Genomic DNA, 22,140 nt, shown 5'->3' with positions numbered 1-22,140 from the left:
TTTTTAACTTATTAGCGAATAGTTTCTCACCTATAGTAGAACCAGATTAAAGCACTACAAGATGTAAACGATCCGCCAACATCTTTACGCACCAATATGGATTCTGCCAGCCGTATTCGAACAATGAGATACGTCAAATACTAGATATTAAAACGATATGGATCGGATATGTCAGTGTCAAACAAGTGTCAAAAGTGAAGTTTTTGTTTGAAGAAACGCCACTTTTGACACTTGTTTGACACTGACATATCCGATCCATATCGTTTCAATATCTAGTATTGGACGTATCTCATTGTTCGAATACGGCTGTGCCTAAAAACATTATCATTCTCGCAAACTTAGCCGTTACCCTGATATGATTCCAAGACGGGCTTATCCCGAATAATCTTAGCTAAATCACTGGGGCTCTGCAAGATTAATCGTTTCTGCCTTTATTCGAATAATGGCCGAATCGTATTATAATTTACTGTCGTGGCCTCGAAATACAAGACGTCTTTATTACTTGATGAAAACTTTTCTTGTAATATTATAACGCATTTATTTGTGTAGGTATTAAGTTACCTTTGGCGACTTTTTTTTAATGTCAATTATATAAACAACATTACAGATGTAGCGCATAATTGTTTTTCTTCGTATTTTCTCGGAAACGTTCGTATTTGTCATGCTACTTCAATTAACCTCAGTGCTTTTTGTACCGAGACTGACTGAAATAGCAAGACACGTTCGTACGTTTCCGTGAAAGTACGAAGGAAAATAATTTTTCTCAAAAATGGACGGCAAAGTCGACTTTGCCGTTTAAAAAATAGGTTGCGAAGCGCGTAGTTTATGGTCAGTCAAAAATTAAAAAGTTAAAAACATTGCAGTCTCGATTTTGGGACTGCAATGTTGCATACAAATTCCATTATTTGTCGAGTTCCAAACTTCTTAAAAGTTGAAATGGCCATATCAAATGAAGGCACAGGCCCATTAAACAGCCAAACAGATGATTAGTACCGCGACTATTTAGCTGTCTCAAATAGGTTGGCGTATTTTCGGCAGAAAAATACACTTCTATTTTTTTATTAAAAAAATAAAAAGGCGGCAAAGCTAATTTTTTCAATTGTTTCTACTTTTTTCTGTGAAAATATATACGTAAGAAAGTTGCTTTTGTAAAATATTTCTATGATATTTATATTTCTTGCACCATTTTTGAGAAAAGCACTATATATGACTTGGCTGGAAGGCTACTTGCTGGCTTCGGATTCAATTAAACGGACTCCCAAGGTCGTCCGTTTAAAACGAATCCTCAGCCTGCAAGTAGCTACTTCCGAGCCTCGACAATAATGTACTAATGCACTACATCTGTACAGTCGAATGCATAAATATGTATACATTTATTCACCTTAATTTATTGCAATAAGGTACACATATATATGCACTCGACTGTACACTCTTGGCAGCGGTCCGTCACAAATGAGCTACGAGCGGTCGGGTTGAGCTGGAGCGAGGCCAGAAGGGTCGCTGAAGATAGGAAGGCGTGGCGCGAGCTTGTGAAGGCCCTTTGCACCTCTGGGGTGACATAGAACAACAACAACATACGTACGGAGTTTATGACAGTATAAATAGAATCCGTTTATTACGACTCCGCTTATGGCTGCGACGGAAGACCAGCGTTAGCCCAACCAGGCTAGCACCATGCTGAGTTGGGACCGTTCCGTGGCTAAAAATGTTTTGTTGTGTTATGTTAATTGTGTTGTTAGTTGCTTTTCAATTTTTTACATGTTTCCTCATTTATTTCTTGCATGTAGGTACAACGTTTTGCCACGAATAAATGTTTTCTATATCTGATATTGACCAACCGCTTATTATGAAGTAATTATAATTACCTACAGCGCGAAGTTTCACTGTCATATAAAATAATTACGTAGTAACAAAATCAGATATTAGGTACCACGATTTCCCGTACCTATAGTGATATTGCTTGATAAAGGGGCCCTCTGATTACCAGTCCGCCGGACGATATCGGCCTGTCAGTTAAAAGCAAATTTTGACAGCTCAACAACTGACAGGCTGATATCGTCCGGCGAACTGGTAATCTGTGGGCCCCTTAACTAACAGGTTGACATATATGAAATATAATAAGAAAATAGATACTATGCGTCGTCGTACTTTTAAAATTTTGCCAAATTTTTCTTATGAAAATTTCGTTCGAGTTTCAAAACGTGATATCACCGACACTTTTTAGCAACCGCTTGACTTCATAATCGTTGTAAAAATCGCTTCCAAATCAAATAGGTGTCGAAGGATATATTGGAAAGTACTACATGACGAATAAGTTGAGCCAATCAGTACGGTTCATTACATATTCTGAGTGCCACTTACGTGGCTCGTTCCCTGTCTCTCGTGCCATTTTATGGAATGACGAGTCTGACATGGCATTATTAAGTAGGTGATATGATATATGGGCCACTTTATTTCAAGTTATACTTACACTAGGCCTTTTTTTATTTAGGAATATTTATGTTATGTCTACTGAGAACCACGAGCTAATTCGATCATAATACGGGAAAAAAGTGTCCCAAAAATGTTATACACTTTTCGATCCTTCCATTTCGTTACCTACCGTCATACAAAGTCTATGAAAAATGATAAAAAGCAATGGAAATAAACATCTTAGGACACTGTTTTAAAATCTGTAAGCTGTTTCTCATGCATAGGGCTCAAATAGACGATGCGAGAACTCGACGAAGAGAGTTTCATTACATTGCGGGTTTTGATCAGTCGGTTGAATTGGACATTACCAACAGTCCGCAATGTAACTTAAAATCGCATGCGAGTTCGCGCGTCGTCTAAATCAGCCCATAGTTTGACGAGTCTGACATGGCATTATTAAGTAGGTGATATTTTATATTTAATAAGCAAGAGTTTAGGTGAAGAATATTGAATAATAATATAAGATAAAGGTAGTATTTTTCAAGTAGGCATATTACAATGCGCTATAAATAAAGCTACACCGGCTCTAACCCTACACCTCTGCCCGAAAAGATTTAAGTCACTCCTCAATTCACATTTCTTGCAAATAAAATATGTTTCTATTTCTGATAGGGAATATTAGGCAAAGCTCTGCGTAGGTGGCACCACTAGCACATACAGTAAACAAACCTCATTGACATCATCAATGACACATCACGCGTCACTAGGTCAATCACATGGCCTACCGTGAAACACGACAATCCAATTTTGGTTTCTTCCTCTCTATCACTCTTGCTTATTCGATCGATAGGGAGGCAGATAAAGAAATTTAGATTTTCGCGTTTCGCGGTATGCCACCTGTAAACAAACCGCCTTGGTGCATCAATGTCATAGTGAAATCTTGTCAAAAAACTGTTTAAGGCCTAGTATGTAAAAGTTACTCTATGGTTTACTAAACAAATTAGTGCTGCACTCTGGCGGCAGAACATTGCACTAATACTCCCTATTGGAGGTAGGGTATCCCACAATATGGGACCGGAAAGAAACTCGGCGGGACCCATCTTTTCAAAACAGTACCAGTACAAGAAGTCTAAGACGTATATCAAGCAAGAGGAAAAAACATCAGTGTTTATTTTAGCTCGCTCAAATACGTGTGCTTAAGGATTTTGCCATTATGGAACAAAATATTTACCTCCAAAATTACCTAATTGTCTTGTAACAAAATCACAAACAAGGGCATAATTGTGTACAGTCAATACCATAATAGTGAAGGGCAAATATATTGGCCCGCGTTCCTCTGTGATGTTAATGTAGTACCTAAATAGTAATAATTAGGTTTAAGTTTTTTTATGTAAGTACTAACATAGGATGTAAGTGTTTCTGATCAACTAACAAAATATGGATCTGATGGGCTGAAATAAACAATTTATTTTTTTATATCGCATCATCATCATCATTTATTCAGAACTATGCTCTTATCACTGAAGTAATAGACCACGAGCCAGGAACAAATTTCCATGACCAATCTCCTCCCGGGCGAAAACTCGTATAGTGGTTAACGGCTATGTATGATGAACCCTCGTGGACGTCAGCTGCCGCTCCGTTAGTGCGTTGAGGAATGGCAGCCACCAACACGTAAAAAAAAAAACAATCTGGTCATCGCCTCCCGCTTGATATTTTGTCAGATGATAGTCAAAATGCTATTGTGAATAAAAAATATCGTCAGCCGGTTGTATCGCAGTGGAAAGAACGTCCTGACGATATAATACGAGTATATGCTCCTGGCTCGCGGTCTATAATCGCCAGTCCTTTCTTTTATATCCCAATCTTTTAATATCCTCATATTTACATAGCTTCAGAACATAAAACGCTTGTAAAAAAGAACAAATTCCTAAGCATCAAGCTTGCAATTGCTTTTAATACTCGCCTGTTGTCTTTCTCATATCTTGTCACGAGGAAAAATAGTGGTCACACGCTGACAATAGTGACAATAGTGTCATTACACGAGACAATAGGCGGTGGGACAAAGCCGGACGCGTGACAAATTACCGCTTTATGGCGTTTATTAGATCTGTGTTTGTGCTGGGATTGTTACAGGTTATGGAGGTATAGTTGTGGGTATTAATTTTGGGATATAAATGCGATGGTAAGTACCGAATACTTATTAGTGACTAAAAACGTAACAACTACATTTTTATTTTTATTTTTAACAGCGCTGGTGGCCTAGCGGTACGGCGACTTTCAATCTGAAGGTCGCGGGTTCACACACCGGCTCGTACCAATGAGTTTTATGAAACTTATGTACGAAATATCATTTGATATTTACAAGTCTCTTTTCGGTGAAGGAAAACATCGTGAGGAAACCGGACTAATCCCGATAAGGTGTAGTTTACCCTCAGAGTTGGAAGGTCAGATGGCGCTTTCGTAGAAACTAGTGCCTACGCCAATTCTTGGGATTAGTTGCCAAGCGGACCCCAGGCTCCCATGAGCCGTGGCAAAATGCCGGGACAACGCGAGCAAGATGTGATTTTTATTTAAAAAATATTTATAATAATAATTTAAAAAAATACGTGAATAATTGACCGAGCGTTAGCAACGGTCTCCGTTTCAGCTTGGATAAAAATGTTAAAAATGATAAAAATGCTTTCGTATGTCCGAATGTTCTCGTCCACAGGTCGCATTTCTTAATCGATTTTCGTGAAATATGAATGAATCGATTTTCGTGCATTTCGTGAGCAGGTACAAGAATTAAAAACATATTTTTTTGTCGATCCGGCTTCTGGTTTTTTTTTTCTCAAAATAGCGGAGCCATGGGGGTTTTTCAGGTCGACAGCTCACAGAGCCACTGTCTGTCTGTCTATTAAAAAAATAGACGAGGCAGACCTCAGAAAAGTCATAAGAACTACAAAAACCGGACAAGTGCTAGTCCGGACAAGAGAAAATTTCGACTGTCTAGCTATCATGGTTCATGAAATACAGCCTGGTGACAGACAGACGGACGGACAGCGGAGTCTTAGTAATAGGGTCCCGTTTTTACCCTTTTGGTACGAAACCCTAAAAAGACGAATATTCTAAACCACAGACGTCAACAAAAGTGTGTATCTAAAATACTTTCTTGTCACTACCTGCTTTTAATAAAGAAAGAATGCTAGAAAATTTTCAAAATTGCATGAATTACTCGATCTCCCATCTACCTCAAAGACATTACGAACCGAATATAAAGCAAATGGCCCAAAATTAAGATAAGGAAGCACATTAAAACGATATCAGCGGCCCACCGACGCGTGGAACTCGTGGATGCCATAGCAGTGATAAGCTTGGGGAAAATATAATAAAACATGCTTGTTCCGTCCAGTACGGCTACCACCAGTTTTGACATTGACATAACGCTCACGTTTACGTAACTTACTTTCTATGCATCTCGCTCGTACTCGCATATGCGAGCAATAGTGCAAGCGAGATGTACAGAAAGTAAATTACGTAGACGTGAGCGTTATGTCAATGTTAAAACTGATGGTAGAGGCTCTGGTCATAGAGAAATATAGTAAGAATAGCGTGCTTACTCCATACATCAGTTTTGGTACCAAAACGACTATTATTTTCGCAGTCGACATCTAGCATCGAGTAGCGGAATTATCAGTACCACTACTTGAGACCTACTAGAATTCTCTAGTGTCGCGACTCACGAAAACTCACAAACGGTCATAATATTAGCTGAAAATTATTGAGCATTAGACTTTTAGGTCGTCGGAACATCTATTGTCAAGTAGCAGTACTGATAATTCCGCTACTCGATGCTAGATCTCGACTACGAAAATAATAGTCTTTTTGGTACTAAAACTGATGTATGGAGTGAGCACTGTATGTATTTTTTTCTCTATGGTCCTGGTTGAGGTATTGGGGTTGTTATCGCCAGTGACAGGAGATAGTAGCCAAATTAGGGAAATAAATAGATAAATATTGGGCGATCTTATACAAATCGGTCTAGTCCGGTAAGCTCAATAATTCTTGTGTTGTGGGTAGTATACGACGACATCCAAAAATTTACATATATCGGGTGGAACAGAATGAGGGATGTAGTACTCACACACAGGGGAACCAGTATATGGCTCCTCCGAAACACGACACCCTAATCATGTACTGTTATATGCAATATGTAAATAAAAATGCTTTCACGATGGAGTTCAATAAAAACGTACCTACAAAAAACAACAAACGTATTAAGCCCGTAATGTTATTTGCAATGCCCCGCTTTCAGCCTAAGGAGGTGTCTGTAATAAATATAATTTGATTTTCCTGAAACCTTGTGATCTTTTTTTATGTACATTAGCGGTATATATTTATTTTTTATACCTACTTACATAAAGCTTTTTCGAGTAAAAAGTTTGATCATCTTTTCATACGAGGCGTAAGTAGATTTATAATAATATATTTTACAGTAAAGTTTGGCACTGACATATGCAATCCATATCGTATCTTGACGTATCTTAAAGTTCGAATCAGGCCGAACACTCATAAAGATAAGATAAAAAAATAGTTTATTCAAGTAGGCATATTACAATGCGCTTATGAACGTCAAATAAAGCTATACCGGCTCCAACCGTACACCTCTGCCTCGAGAAGAAGTTATCTCAATTCTCAAGTCTATTAAAACTAAAGCCGTCGGTGATGATAATCTGAGCTTGGATATGCTTATGCTCGTGGCGGACTCAATTGCTCCTGTACTGTCGCATATAATAAATTTTTCTTTCTCCTCTGGTGTCTTTCCCTCATGCTGGAAAAACGCTCACATAATTCCACTTCCTAAAGTGTCTAATCCTTCCTCCTTTTCCCAATATCGACCTATTTCCATCTTACCAGTCCTTTCCAAGATAATTGAACACTTTGCTAATAGACGTCTCTCTTCTCATCTCAATAGACACAACCTTTTTAACCCTTTCCAATCTGGGTTCCGCCCCGGGCATAGCACCACCACTGCTCTTGTTAAAGTCACCGACGACATTCGCTTTAATATAGAAAATAAAAAGATCACCGTTTTGGTTCTCTTAGACTTTAGCAGCGCGTTCAATACAGTTGATTTCGACATTCTTCTAGCCTTTTTAAATCTTTTTAATGTTGCACCCACTTCATTGTCCTGGTTTCGCAGCTACCTCTTTGGGAGGCGTCAGAGGGTTCGAGTTGATGATAATCTTTCTGATTGGTGTGAACTCTCTTCTGGCGTCCCTCAGGGGGGTATTCTCTCTCCATTGCTTTTCTCCATTTTTATAAATAACATTACAAAGTCATTAAAATCTTCTTACCACCTTTACGCAGACGATCTGCAAATTTATTCAGCTGCCAACCTTGATGATTTCGATTCCCTCGTAAACCAAATTAACGCCGATTTAGATTCCGTCCGTTTGTGGGCTTCATCTTTCGGTTTAAAAGTCAACGCCATGAAGTCGCAAGCGATCGTTTTGGGAAGTCCACATTACATCTCCATACTGTCTGAGCAGGTGGCACCTAGAATTTTCTTTGATGGTATACCAATTCCTTTCTCACCCACTGTTAAAAATCTAGGGGTCACCATGGATCAGACACTTTCCTGGGCGCCTCATGTCACTGAATTGAGCAAAAAGCTGTTTGGATCTCTCCATTCTTTAAGGCGCCTTCAGAACTTTCTTCCACTTGATACCAAAGCCATGCTGGCTCGGTCCCTGTTACTGCCTTTACTCGACTACGGCGACGCTGTGAATCTGGACATGACAGAAGAACTCCTGAACAAGTTAGAGCGCTTACAGAATGTCTGTATAAGATTCATTTTCGGCCTACGGAAGTACGATCATGTGTCTTACTACCGTCAAAAACTCAATTGGCTTCCAATCCGCCGCCGTAGAGATCTTCACACTCTTTCTCTTCTCTTTAATGTTCTTTTTACACCTTCTTCTCCTTTATACCTCTCTCAAAAATTTCAATTTCTGGCTGAAGGCAGTGGCCACCGTCTGCGTTCGAGCGCGAATTTATCACTTGCCATCCCTCCTCACAAATCTCGAGGATACAACAAGTCCTTCGCAGTGCGTCCAGTGAAGCTGTGGAATGAGCTGCCTGTTTCGCTCAGGCAGGCACAATCTGTTGCGTCGTTCAAGGAGAGGTTAAAGAAATTATGGTTATCTGATGATCTGACTGATTAATTTGTCTATATTTCTATTGTATAGTTGCTTTATATCGTTCTAATTCTTTCCAATTTTTAGTGTATTTTCCCCATTCCGTTTTGTGTAATATATGTATGTTTATCCTATAAATTTTCTATGTATTTATATCCTTTATCTTTCTGGTACCTTGTTGTACATTTTGCTGCATTTGTCACCCTCTTTTCACTTTCTCCTCTCATCTACTCAAAGGTTAACTGGAAGAGATCCCTCAAAGGGATAAGTTCGCCTTTGTACTTCTTACTAATTGTATGTTATTTTTAATATGTCTTTTTGTACAATAAAGAGTTTACTACTACTACTACTACTACTACTAAGATTTAAATACCCGCTCAATTGAAGGAGGGTATCCCAATACGGGACCGGTCCCATCTTATAATCAACATGCATTACGAGTAAATAAGAAAAATACAATTTAAATTACTATAGAATTCATGCAATTATACTCAGTAAGTATATAACTTTATAGAAATATGATAAAAAAAAAACATATATGTACATGAAATCATACAAATACGTAGCTCTTTCAGAAAACATATCAAATTCTTACAAAAGGAAAAGAAAATAAAGTCAATAAAAGAAATGAGAATACAATCATATTATATGAATCTGACTGATTGTCATGAGATGCCTTCATAAAATTTGATGTGCTTTCTTATCTGAGCTGAGTCACCTATAACTCTACACATAATACAATGCTTTTAATTGCTACTTGTTTTTATTACAGTTTCTGGTTTGGACCATGCATGACCATCTTTCCTTTCGTCCAATCTATTAAATCATAATAAGTAGATGCGTCAGCCCTTAGTTCTGGGAGTCGAAATTCGCTAACCTTCTTTCCTTTGGTCTCTTTTCGTGCTTTTAACACTCTTCGAAGAGCCAGCTCCCTTATGTGAGACGCATCATCTTGCAACATAGCCAGCAACAAATTCTTTGTTGGTTTAGCTGTTCCAATGTATAAACGGAGAATCCTGTTTGCCTATATTTTACTAGAAAAACACCTGAAACGCCCATTGCAATGGTTTGTGTGCTTGTTACATGCAAATGGATTACCACTTCATCATTTATTCTCCAGTTTAGATGGCACAACAACAGGCCCTAATAGTTATTCTGGCAAAATAGGAAAACAGCTACCTAAGTGCCTCGATTTTAAACTGGAGGAATTCGAAGCCATTTCCACAGAATTGCCAGCTTTGAATCCTAATTTGCTAAGTACTGATCAAAAATATCTGTTTGAGATTTGCACCGCAATTTCTTCTGGTTCGGTGTCGCCCAACTTAGCTAGCAAAGACCCAGGAAAACTGGCACATTCCCGATGGTTGACTTGCGCAAACAAGATTCTCCGTTTATACATTGGAATAGCTAAACCAACAAAGAATTTGTTGCTGGCTATGTTGCAAGATGATGCGTCTCACATAAGGGCTCTTCGAAGAGTGTTAAAAGCACGAAAAGAGACCAAAGGAAAGAAGGTTCGCGAATTTCGACTCCCAGAACTAAGGATAAAAGCCCGGCAAGACACACCCGTTTTCGACACCAAATCTCAATATTTTCGTGTTTATGAGCGCCCTGAAACTACTGATTTTCAACAAAAAAATGTAATTTTTTGAGTTTATTTTGCTAGTTTATTATGATTTCAGTAAAGTTTATGTTTAAAATTGTTAAATAGGTCCATATATCGTTTTCAATAAATCATATATGTGAATGTCAAAAATTGCATTATTTCAAAACTTTAAACCCAATGCGCCACCTTAAGATATATATTTAGAAAACTAAAATTTTGCATTACTTCTAATACTATGTATCATCAATTAATGATACAGGAAATTTGAAAAAGAGAAAAAAAAATATTTGGCCACTTTCACTCCACCCTAATGCATATCGCCTTTAAAGGGCCTTTGGACCATGCATGACCATGCATATCGCCTTTAAAGGGCCTTCGGACCATGCATGACCATGCATGTCGCCTGGGTTAACCCATATTTTCTCAGTACCTATCAATAGTCTCTAAAGCACCTTAAACTTTGAAAATGTCAAGTCAGTGAGCGCCATAACATAAGTAAAATGTCCAGAGCGCGTAACCAACATGCCAATCGTTTACGCTCCGAACGAAACGCAACTGTCACTGTCGCACTAATATGGAAGAGCGATAGACACAAAGCGTTTCGTTGTCGTAGCGCAAGCGATTGTCACATTGGCTAGGCACCCAGTTTCACCTTACAAACGTCAGTCCCTCACCTTTCTGTCGTGATATACGCGCGGGGCGTGACCACATCTAAAGTCGACGTGACCGTTCAAACCTCAAGCTATGCTTAAGAAGTTTCACAGTATCACGACAATAAAAATGTAACTACGTATCATAACTACCAAGGTTTAAGTTGCAGAACACGCTCGAAATTTCTAAAATTTCGGGAAACTATCATGAGAAAATTATCAAGCAAGTTTTCACTTAGAACGTTCATGTTCAGATTAGGAATTATTACTCAATTTGAAATTGTCACTGTTGACGACTGTTTTATTTAACATTTACGTCACTCATACGCGTCTTTTTCAAGTGGCAAAGAAATTAAAACTAGCTGTAAGAAGGTTTGGCAAAAAACTTGTAGTAACCGTACAATTGTTAAAATAAACCATTCATTTTCTACTTCCAAATGTTACAAAAACATACAATGCACCAAACCCCTCCGAAAGCAGTAAAGTAAAAACAGCTGAACCGTCCCCGTAATCACACTAAAACCATTCGGACAATGAAATATACCTCTTAAAACAACCTCACGAAGAAATACACAACATTTTACGTTGAAATATCAGCAAAAAACCCGTGTATCCAATCGGAAATACAGCCGTCCCTGTCCCGCTCAAACGTCACTCATAAGGGAAAAAGAGACTCATCAGAGAGAAATCAGAGATTGATTGTTCTAGAACACCTGCCATTCAGATTGATGTCTTTTGAATAATATTTCCTTTTCTAAACGATTTTGCTGTCAAACTGAAATGGGTCGAGTGTTGCACATAATACGGTTTGTTTTTCCTTGGTTAGGTGTGTTTTCGCTATTTATCATGGCGGTTTATCCGAAGGATATCAGGGGAAACGATTTAGTTTCCGAGTTATATAACGGAGGGGAAATATTTTTGCAGGTTGATACTGGGGCGAACGTAGGACGTAATGTGGATTTACTTTTGTGAAAACAAGGTGAAGGTTTTATATGCTTAGGCTTTTAGCCTGGATGGAAAAGTACCTACTTATAAATGTCGTAAATATTATATAGCTCTTAGCTTTTTTAAACAAACGGCCCGATTCGAACTTTAAGATACGTCAATTAATAGATGTAGAAACGATATGGATTGGATATTTCAGTGTCTACAAACAAAAACGTCACTTTTGACACTTGTTTGACACTGACATATCCAATCCATATCGTTTCAATATTTAGTATTTGACGTATCTCATTGTTCGAATACGGCTGCCAGGCTCGCTAGCTCGGTAGGTATCACCTGAGATGATCCAGTTAGAAGGTCGAACCATATTGTTCTATCTTATGGATAGCCAGGGGGCACCATATGATAAGCCTTCAGTAAGAAGTGCATATGTACTTGGAAAAATTCGACCTATGCCGCTGTGGCCCGGTGGCCGAATGGCACAGGCACCTGCCCCGATAGCAGGGGACGTTGGTTCGATTCCAGTCTGGGGCACTGGAGGCCTTGGTCACTTTTTCTTAGTATATAACATTTATTTCAGTTTATAATTTATATAGTAGTGTTTCTACTAGAAATAAAATCAAATTAAAATATTTTCTGAGAATAATATAGTTTTTTCTAATACTTATCAAAGACATATATAACTTCGTATAAGATGAATAAAGTCTAAGGAAAAAACGTGCCTCGAAAATCAAGAAAAAGTCATTCTTGGATAGATGGCGCACACACCTTTGGCCTATGGTCGGCTAGATGGCGTGACGACACCGTTTCATATTTAACAATTTTAACACATTGATATCAGTGAATGAACATGGGTCAAAATGATATAAAAATTATAAAACCATTTATCCATATAATATATATATTATATACATTTTTATGATAATTTTATACGTTTTCATTTTGAGTTTTAGTCGTGTGTTGATAGATGGCAGTAAATTTACTGTGACTACAAAATTTACTATGACAGGACCCCTCTATACTATATATTCTCTTTGTACTTATATTACTGTGTAGTACTGTAAATTACTGTATAGCAGTGTGTTTAAAATGGTAATTTTAATAAGATTTGAAGACCGCTCATGGCACCTTCCGCCGTTTTATGGCGCTATGAAACCGTGGATCTCAGTTTTACTACTTGCATGTAGGTAATTTTAGATTATATGGAGAATCTTATGAATATATAAAATTTTATGGCTCATTTAGACGGTGCGAGAACTCGATGCATTACATTGCGGTATTTGATCAGTCGGCTGAATTTGATATAACCTCAATAGTCCGCAATGTATAATTGTATATTATGTATTCTACTTCGGGGCTCACGGTTAATATCAGTGTATTATATTGCAAATTACAATTACCTACGTATTGATTTATAAAATGCTTTATTGTTTCAGGTATAACCAGTTTTAAAATTAAAGAAGAAAGTTTGGGAAAGATTTATTGGTACATACATTGGAGGTGAGATTGCAATGCAATGGTAACACTTATGGGTGTTTTTTTTTTGAAATTAATATTATTATTTATTTATTATAGTAATAATAATCTATTTATATCTTAATTGAAGCGCTGGCAAATGAAAATGAAAATGGAAAATGTTTTTCATTTTCATTTTTTAGCTATGGATTTTTAACTGTAATCATAGTAGGTTCCAATACGAAATATTTTCACACTATTACAATTTACAGTCATTGTCACAATATACTTAATTATTTTATCAAGAGAATTTAAAATGTTTAAATGATAATATTCAAATATTTTAAAACTTATACCGTCCAAAAGGCCCAGTAATTATCGGTCGAGGCATGCGGGCAAAGGTCGGGTCAGAGATTGCCGCAATACTGAACGGGAATTTGACCTTTTCGGCCTTATATTTTCTAATCCATAAGGGCGTATTTCCCATGAACCTCTGTGTAACATAGGCCTTTTTATTACTGTAATTACCCATGGGAATTTGACCTTTGACGCCTTACAAACTGTGCTAATAAGGACGTATTTGCAGTGAATAACCAATTAAAAGAAGGAATAAGGTTTTGGCAAAAATTTCATTTTCGGTACAAGCTTTTATCGCTGACTGTACTTTTCTTAAAAGTATACTTGGTCAAGCAGATCTTGTCAGTAGAAAAAGGCGGCAAATTTGAAATTTGTAGGCGCGACGGGATATCGTCTCATAGAAAATTTGAATTTCGCGCCTTTTCTACTGACAAGATTTGCTTGACCATCTATAAAAGGCTACCTATGCGATGGACTGACCAAATTAAATATGCCATAGAAAGACCCCATTTACCAGAATGACCTCCAACCGCGGAAAATGGCGAGAAATCGTACGGCAAGCATGCATGCTGCCATGCATGCCTGATGCCAGCAGTTGGCCACGACACTCTGCAAAGAGTATAACGACAAAGAAGTACTTTTCTTTCCACAGGCAACAAATACTCATCGAGACAATTCTAACAACCCCAAATACAAATAGTTTGCGTTGTTTTATCACAGAGTTCCCACGGCCACCGCCTGTCTCCATCATCAGATAAGCTCCATGTCATAATAATATTGCATTGTCATCCGATTTACATATTGATGCAAAATTTCAGCTCTATCGAATATCGGGAAGTGGGTCAAAAGCTTCCAAGACACTAACCAACATACATATTTACTTACAGGGCAAGTTTAAGAAAAGCTTCTAAAAATGACCGTTAAAAATAAGAAACACATTCAATACCACTAAGTGCTACGGGTTACGCTCGTAGCGCGTAGCCACGGTTTCGTCGTATGTAGCGCGTAGTCGCTACGAACAGTGTACCCGACAGTCGGGTTCTTGGTGTTGAATGTGTTAAGGGGCCCACTGATTAACAGTCCGCCGGACGGTATCGGTCTGTCAGCTAGAACAAAATTTTGACAGTTCTGAATAACTGAGAGGCCGATACCGTTCGGCGGACTGTTAATCAGTGGGGCCTTAAAGGGTAAGCCTGTTCTCGAGCCTGACATAATTATGTGTCATATGAGAAAGCAAAGAGCGAGCTCATCGCCAACAAACTGCCCCGCAGTTTGGCGAATCATTGTATTGTGGTACGCATATTTTATACTTCCATGTTATTTTCAATGAAATAAAAAATAAATAAACTGTCTGCCCGATCCGACCCTTAAGACACTTCAAATATTACGTCTAGGTCCGTTTTTGTTTTAAGAAACATCACTTTTGACACTGATATATCTAATCCATATCATATCTAGTACGTAATATTTGACGCAGTTTAAAGTTCGAATCGGGCCGTGTTCTCTTTCATAATTTGGGGAAAGTAGTTTGAGTTTAATTTGGCATTGTTTTAATTAACTTTTATCGAGGTATGAACAGTGCAGAAGCAAAGTTGTTTCGCGCAAGTGCTTTTCTTAAAAGCTGAGCAAGCAAATGGTACTACGGGTAGTTAAAAAAATGGAATGCTGGAATTTTCCAGATGTAAAACGTGAAATACCCTGTTGAACTTAGTATAGCCTGTTATGAGATGGAACTTAGATAACATTTTTACTTTACCACTAGATTAACATAGAAAACTATAAAATTAGTGAAGTATAATTGTTGCTGCAAAGACACCTAAGATAAATTAAGATAATAATTAATAATTTATTCTTCTTCTTCCTCGCGTTATCCCGGAATTTTGCCACGGTTCACATATGAGTATGGGGTCCGCTTGACAACTAATCCCATGATTTGACGTAGGCACTAGTTTTTACGAAAGCGACTGCCATCTGACCTTCCAACCCAAAGGGGAAACTAGGCCTTATTGGGATTAGTCCGGTTTCCTCACGATGATTTCCTTCACCGAAAAGCGACTGACAAATATCAAATGATACATAAGTTGCGAAAAACTCATTGGTACGAGTCGGGGTTTGAACCCGCGACCTCCGGATTGCAAGTCGCACGCTCTTACCGCTAGGCCACCAGCGCTTAATAATTTATTGTCGAACCTAATATAAGAAGATAGGGCTGCTCGGCGCTATACGAGTGATTTTTGTATCAAAGATACAATTTGAATGTGTAAATAGCCTCTACATACACACTGTCAAACACAGAAGTATTCAGTTCCAAAACTTGGCCTAAAGCAATTACTCATTCTAGAACAGAGCCCAACTGAGGACGTACCTCCACCTTACAGAAAATCGCAGCCAAATAACACTAGACCCTACTCATAGTGTTGTGTTCCTGCCGGTGAGTATGGTTGCCAGAGCTCAACGAGAGTGTGGAGTGTTAGGGTCGTCAACGCGCATATAACACCTCTCTAATTGCAGGCTTTCATAGGCTACGGAGACTGCTTACCATCGAATGGGCCGTATGCTTGTTTTCCACCGATGTAGTATATTAAAATTGCTCTGTTACGGTCGTTATGCGACAAAAAACTTCACTTTAAATCACCGCCGAAGCCTCCAAAAAGCTGCCTATCTATGATAAACGTCATTAACATTTAGATTGACCGGTCCACCCTGAATCACAATGTGTTGACTCGGAATATATTATGAGGGGAATATTACCTGGGAAGATTTCCATTATAAGGCAACTGGGGTAATATTATAAGAAAATATAGAGCTCGAACTGGTAGTTTTAGGGAGTTATATAGGTAAGATAAGATAATATTTAAGATAAGATTAAGATGAAAAGAGGCATTTGCAAGTTACGAAAAATTCCACAAAGTTGGAAAAGTTCTAGGGCATTTCAGGAAATTTCACAGGGAACAAGGAACCTTTCGGAAATGGGAAACATTGATTCCCAATACAAAATGAGGAGTCCCCGAAAGTGGAAATTACGCAATTTTGGAAAGTTTCCTACGGCACGTCAGGAGTAAAGTTTTTTATAAGGAAATGGTATAGCTTTACGGCCCAATTCCAACAATGCTTATAAAATGTCATGGCAATGCGATACTGATCTGTCAGTGTCAAAAATGACATTTTTTCAACCGGAAACGTCACTTTTGATACTGACTCGGTATCGTATTGGTGTGACATCTTATAGGTATTTGTTGGAACTGGGCCGTTAGTGAGAACCTGTGTAACGAGACCCTAAGCGACACTTGCACCTAATGCACCTTTCCACTAGCCCGGGGATAACCGGTTAAACCTGGAGTTACCATAGTTACCAGTACAATTTGACACTAGATTTTAGAACAGTTTAAACGCTTATCCCCGGATTAGTGGGATGGTGCAAGTGGCGCTAAGAAGCTTAGTTTAGGCAAAGACATATGTAACTTCGTATAAGACGAATAAAGTCTAAGGAAAAAACGTGCCTCGGAATTCAAGTAAAAGTCATTCTCGAATAGATGGCGCACACACCTTTAGCCTATCCTCGGCTAGATGGCGTGACGACACCGTTTCATATTTAACAATTTTAACACATAGATATCAGTGAATGAACATGGATCAAACTGATATAAAAATAATAAAATCATTTATCCATATATATACATTTTTTGATAACTTTATACGTTTTCATTTTGAGTTTTAGTCGTGTGTCGATAGTTGGCAGTAAATTTACAGTGACTACAAAATTTACAATGACAGGACCCCTCTATACTATCTATTCTTTTTGGTTTAGGTATTATCATGTCGGTAGGTATATACACGTCCACGATACTTTTAAAAGACAATAACAGACTTATACTTACTGCCATATTCGAACTTCAAGATATTCACAAGATACGACACGTACTAGATCCATTCTAGATACGTTATAGTTTAGATATCAACTAGTTCTCTTTTGCAGCGCAATTCGGGCAACCAATGTCACTTTTACGTTAGATAGAGTAAGATATCTATTAGATGTGAAATGGATCTCTAAGTCATATCCTGTGGAAATCGTTCAACAGTATCTCCAGAATCGCGCAAATGTCAAATTTGACAGGTTAGATCTTAAACATATCGTTATCGTATCTTGGTGATGTCTAAATAGATGTCTATTTCAAAATCCGAATCGGACCCTTAGACTCTTCCGAATTAAATTCTGAAACTCTGTTGCACTTACGAATACGTCAACTTAATTCAAAAACCACTCGACAAAGAGACTCCAACATTTTTCATATTATTCCCGTTCCTTCCATTCGCATTTAAGTTTAGTTTAAGTTCCAGCCACTCCAAAGGGCAAAGTTGAGTTTTCTTTCTTGCCTTGAATGATGAGGCAAGAAACTTGCCCGAGTTCAATAACAAGGAGAATTGGCAGAACCAGTAGTTGGCGAAGTTAGTAGTTCGTTCCGTTTTAAGCAGTTGGTTCAGCCAGCAGAGTTTATGAAAACCGGACAAGTGCGAATCGGACTCGCCAACCGAGGGTTCCGTACTTTTTAGTATTTGTTATTGTAGCGGAAACAGAAGTACATCATCTATGAAAATTTCAACTAGGTATCACGGTTCATGAGATACAGCCTGGTGACAGACAGACAGACGGACCCACGGACAGTGGAGTCTTAGTAATAGGGTGCCGGTTTTACCTTTGTGGACGGAACCCTAAAAAATCGTAGCGCTTTTTTAGACCGCAATACGTTTGTCAAAAATTTAATTAGTAATCTTGAGTGTCTAGTAAGTAACTTAATTGATTGAAACCTGATTTCTTGACTTTTGCTCGATAGAAATAAGTATGCGAAATTTTAATTTTGATTGAACTCATCGATTAGGTACTTTTTTTAAACTGTATAATTAAAATTCTAAAACATGATATCCGCGATCTCGGGCACGCACCGGCATCTCGCCTACGCTCAGTGAGAGTGCGAGAAGAAACTCAACCCACAGGGCTTTAATGTTTATTGGAAGAATCCTGCCATAATAATATTTTTGTCTCAGCCCGGAAAATCATTATATTGGTAATAAAAAAATAAAACTAAAAGGCATGAAAAATCAATGTTTAGAGTCTATTATCTAAGCGTAAAATCGATATTGTTGGTAGAAACATTAAATTTATGAAATAAACTAATAGCTTTCAAACTTTCTAGACTAATCCATTAATTCCTTGCGAAATTTATAGTTAATTATTAACTTCTAATCCTTAACTCAGTATAAAACTAAGCGATAGTAACTTAATACTTTAAATAACGTAGTTTCCACCGGCACATAACTCTCCGTTATAAATGGGGCGTAAAATAGGATTTTCTCCTCTAGGCCACGAAACAAAACTTTGCCGCCTCATGAATTTATTCAATACTAAATTTTAAACTTATTATTACCCCATTTATTCCTTTACATTTTTCAAATTAAACCACTAATCGAATGATTTCTTTCCCGGTTAGAGAACATTGGGGACTTTTTTGTCTATAAAGTGGCAACACTGACGCTATTTAAATGCTAATGGGGCGACCTTTTTCGTTACGACCGTGAGGTCAGGGGTTGCCATGTTGGAAAACGCCCCATTTTATTGGGGGTTTTATATGTTACATTAGGTTTATTGTACAGGGTAAAATATTTCGTGTTTTCTGTCGAGCGTATAACTGTTTAGGGCCCTTAACTTTCGTGGTACCTTTTGTTTCCTCAAGTTGAAAATGTGTTTCGAGGGATACTAGAATGTGCCTTGTAATTTGAGTATAGAGTTTATATCTCTTTGATTCCGTTTTTAGGGTTCCATACCCAAAGGGTAAAAACGGGACCCTATTACTTCACTTCGCTGTCTGTCTCTCTGTCTGTCTGTCTGTCTGTATGTCTGTATGTCTGTATGTCTGTATGTCTGTATGTCTGTATGTCTGTATGTCTGTCTGTCTGTCTGTCTGTCCGTCCGTCTGTCTGTCTGTCACCGGGCTGTATCTCATGAACCGTGATAGCTAGGCAGTTGAGATTTTCACAGATAATGTATTTCTGTTGCCGCTATAACAGTAAATACTAAAAACAGAATATAATAAATATTTAAGTGGGGGGTCCCATACAATAAACGTGATATTTTTGCCGTTTTTTGCGTAATGGTACGGAACCCTTCGTGCGCGAGTCTCACTCGCACTCGGCCGGTTTTTTTGTAAGTCTCTAACGGCCCTATTCGAGCAATGCGTGTCTGTCATGTCACAGCGAATAGAAACGATACCGATCTGTCAGTGTCAAAAGTGACATTTCTTCAACCAAAAGCGTCACTTTTGACACTGACAGATCGGTTTAGTATCGCTATGACATCTTATAAGCATAATTCGGATTGGACCACAAGTATCATGTTCATGTCTCAATAGATAAATGACGACTTGTCTGGCCTAGTGGGTAGTGACCCTGCCTATGAAGCCGATGGTCCCGGGTTCGAATCCCGGTAAGGGCATTTATTTGTGTGATAACATAGATATTTGTTCCTGAGTCATGGTTGTTTTCTATGTTTTATATATTATATATATCGTTGTCTAAGTATCCACAACACAAACCTTCATGAGCTTACCGTGGGACTTAGTCAATTCGTGTAAAAATGTGCTTAAATAATATAAATGGAAGTCATTGAACGGATATATAAGAACGTGTCGCGAGGTATTATGTACATAAATCACACGTAATGTCTATAGAAATGGCATTTGCTCAATGTTTTGTATTTCGATTGAAGATTTGTATTTATCATAATAATACATACAAAACATGAGGCTACTAGGAGATACTTTAGCGAATAAAGGTTACTCATGTGAATGATTCTTAAAATTCAATGATATAAAATTTTCGAGCAACACGGAAGGGAGGCGGCATTCGCACTATTTCCCCTCTGTCTAGGTACAAGATCAACTGATCTAGCGCGGGTAATAAAACTATTATAGTTGCGCTCGGATTTTCAACTAGACCGGGTCCAGTCGCGCGAGTGAACACAGCAGCAGAAAAAATGCCTTATTGCTCGGTTTTTTGTTGTAAAAAGAGGTCGGGAAAATCAAATTTACAAAAAAAAAGGTGTTACATTTCACATATAATATTTTTTTACATATCATACGTTTAATTACATTTAAACACAATTATTATATTTTAGTCTCATGTAATTGTTGGATTTATCGATTTTGCTCGCCCAGTACAAATTGCGGATCGGTCGAGCGACAAATCCGACTTCTCATCTCTGTAGGGTGTCATTTTCTATGTATTTGTGTCGTCATTACAGATTGGATTTTGTATGTAAGTGTGTGAGAAGTGCGACTGTGTGCACCTTTCCCCCCGCAAAAAATGGCAGAAAGATTTGTACGGTAAGATATCGCTTGGGCCCCTCCCTTCCGACGTGTCGGAAGTCGGTGTTGCTCGAAGTATAAAATAGTAAAATATCAAAGTTATACAACCATGTTTCCTGAAGTACCCATCGTACAGATACCGTCAGTGTGGAGAAATTTACGACTCGCGGTTACTTTCTGGCGCGGTAGAACGTGCATGCTGTACAGATAACGCTAGCTGTGTTACCAGCTTAGCAACTTTTGTGCTAAAGTTGGCAACTTTTCGAATATATTGCTAGTAAATTCCTAACTATATTAACCATTGTGCCATATATTTTACCACCTTAAGCGCCACTTGCATCATCCCACTAACCCGGGGTTAACCGGTTAAACCGTTAACCCAGTGTTAAATTGTACCGGTAACCATGGTAACTCCAGGTTTAACCGGTTAACCCCGGGTTAGTGAATGGTGCAAGTAACCTTAAGAAGCGATACCATTTAAAATTTTGAAACTAAGATAAGATGTAAGTTGTATTCAATTAACTTTGAATACTATACCTATAGTTAAAATGTAATATCACCCGTAATACTATCAAAATAGAGTACATTTTGGAATAAACTGACAATGTAAAATATAAGCCCATGATAATTATAAATCTTAAATCATATAAACCAAGAATTTCGTAATATCACATTATTATTTGACAAAGTTAGTTACCCTAACAAAATTAACTAAGGGATTATTACAAGTTAATTAGTTTAGGCATTCGCGATCAATAGCTGTGGTTTTAGCCTGACTAATACCATTACAGCCTGTCAGCATTAATTACCTAACGTTAATTCAACTACCAAATCGTGGTTGAACTATGTTTACAAATTATCATTAAAAGCAAGAAAAAAATGAACAGGTACGACACAGAATTTCGGTCCACATACAAAGCGCCATCTCTCGCTAAGTGCAAGCAAAGCACTAACTCAAAAAAACATAAGTACCTATTGCGTATCTTAACGTAACGGGTCATTAATGGGGTTGGCCGGTCAAAATATTTAGCAGATGGCGCCAGCATAGCTTGCCCTGTCTCTAGAATTGTGTCAAACATTTTTTTTAATGTAATTTTATGCCCTGAAGCCAAATCTCATAGAAAAAGGGGCAAGCTATGATGGCGCCATCTATGCAAACCTTTGATAGTTGCCAA

General features: G+C 38.0%; 2 long non-coding RNA genes across 2 annotated transcripts in view; one reads left to right on the top strand and one right to left on the bottom strand.

The window, feature by feature from the left end:
- The window catches only part of LOC134801195 (uncharacterized), a 234,615-nt gene that overhangs the window by 201,702 nt on the left and 10,773 nt on the right, over window positions 1–22,140 (bottom strand). The gene's annotated exons all lie outside the window — the stretch shown is intronic.
- Window positions 12,364–22,140, top strand: part of LOC134801194 (uncharacterized) — a 156,341-nt gene continuing 146,564 nt past the window's right edge. Inside the window, exon 1 of the long non-coding RNA XR_010145639.1 lies at window positions 12,364–12,393. This is a non-coding gene — a long non-coding RNA (uncharacterized LOC134801194). The remainder of the gene's footprint in view (window positions 12,394–22,140) is intronic.

Source organism: Cydia splendana, chromosome 21 (assembly GCF_910591565.1).
Source record: "Cydia splendana chromosome 21, ilCydSple1.2, whole genome shotgun sequence".
NCBI classification, from domain to species: domain Eukaryota; kingdom Metazoa; phylum Arthropoda; class Insecta; order Lepidoptera; family Tortricidae; genus Cydia; species Cydia splendana.
This window is presented reverse-complemented; position numbering and strand designations above follow the sequence as displayed.